Genomic DNA, 2,050 nt, shown 5'->3' on the forward strand with positions numbered 1-2,050 from the left:
TCTCAGGGGCACACACATACTCATGAGGAATCTACTATAAACACCGAATGTCTTATGCATCGATTTTTTTTTTAATTTTTTGAGAATCGACCTTTTAATACACAACTAACAAATTTACTAGGTGTGAACGTTCAACTGCTACTTATTGATATTGTCACTACATTGGATTTGAGCTCTCTATAAATGTGATACTCCTAAAAGTTTTATGTTAAAGATTTCCTTTGTTTGGAGATTTGATCTAAGTTCTAACTGTAACTTTCATTGTTTAGGTTCTAAAATATCTAAATTGATAAATCTACTTCCGAGTTCTTCTCTGTTGGACTGACTGATAAAGTAGAACTTGAATGACTTAAACAAGATATAAAACTCTTTGTTCATGAGTAAATTAAATATAAATACAAATAAGATCTACATTATTTGGCATATAGATCTCATTTGAAAATTGAAAATGTTGAAGTTCCCTTTTCAAATCTTTAGCTACAATTTCTCAAATCCCTTTTCAAATCAAGCAGTGACAGTTGCATAATAAGATTGTTTTAATTGTCAAGCAGCAGTCTCTACTTTCCTCATACCTCTGTAGCATATGACACTTGATTTTTTTTGATGTAATCTCTTAGCCTAATAGACTTGTTGCTTTAGGTGCTCGCCGTGGAAGAGAAACATTTTGTGTGCGCTCTTTCAGGTTTATGGCATATACCAACTGCTTTCATTCTTGAGTATGTTCCTCTATTATAATTTACACATTTTGGGTACATATAACTGAATAATTTTTTATTTTTTTAGATTTAAATAGAGGTGACTTACATCAAAATATTAACGGGGGATCGCACCTTCAGCGAAGAAATAAGGTGACCAGCTGGAAGTTTTTGTACACCGACATTCATCTTCTCTGATGTATAATAATCTTGACTTGGCTTCATAGGTTTGGGATTTGCGCCAAATGAAAGAACCCTTGAAAGTGTTCGATGATCTCCCAAATAATTGTATGCTCAAACTAACATTGCATTTAGTCCTGATGAACAACTGTTCATAACTGGGACGTCTGTTGACAAAGATGGGACTACTGGAAGAATGCTACGCTTCTTTGATGGCATAATACATATATTGGATCCTAATCTTGGCTTCAAATTTTAACTTTGACCTCAAACTTTTATAGTGCACGAACAGACACTTTAACTATCCAACTTTTAAATAAATAAACACATGAGTCCTACCTGGCAAAACGCCTGATGTACACTTATTTTGTGCGCGTTAGGAGTAATTTTCGAGGCATTAGCAGCCATTTTCAAAGACACAGAAGTTGTAATTCTTGAAGAACCAGTACATTTAGAGAAAGCGAAGCGGATGACCCGTGTTTTCCAATTCCTGAATAGACCCAACTTCCCAGTGACAAAGAAACCATTTTTTCTCTCTTTCAAAACTCTTTCTTATATTTTCAAATCAAAATCTCATTTTTTCCCTCCTCTTTCAAACCAAGATTTTTCCCTTTAATTCACCAGATTTTGGTTGTTTACCCTAGTTAGGGTTTTGAACTTTTGAGAGACAATCAGTGAAATGAATTTGTTTTACCTTTATCCTTGTATATAAATTGAAATTAATTTTATTTTTTTAGTTTTAAAATCGACCTGTAAAATATTTAATTAGTTGGCAGCCATTGAGTGGCTCACTAATACACGTTGGAGCGTTTGCATTTCACGCTCTTTGGCTACAAAAATTACGTGTTTATTTATTTAAAAGTTGGATAGTTAAAGTGTCTGTTTGTGCACTATGAATGTTGGAGGTAGTGTGAAGAGTTAGGAAAATTTCCTACTTACAGGGTGTGTTTGGTATGAAGGAAAATGTTTTCCTGGAAACCAAGTTGATTTTTGATTTATTTTCTCAAGTTTGGTTGGTGAATAGAAAATATTTTTCGAAAAAGATTTTTAGCGTTTGATTTATGAATGAAAAATATTTTTGAGAAATATTTTTTATTTTTACTAGATAATTTTTTAAATTGAAAATAGTTTTTAAAAACAAACTTTAAACTTTTTTTGGCGGGGGGGGGGGGGGG

The sequence above is a fragment of the Solanum stenotomum genome, chromosome 3 (assembly GCF_019186545.1).
Source record: "Solanum stenotomum isolate F172 chromosome 3, ASM1918654v1, whole genome shotgun sequence".
Lineage (NCBI taxonomy): Eukaryota > Viridiplantae > Streptophyta > Magnoliopsida > Solanales > Solanaceae > Solanum > Solanum stenotomum.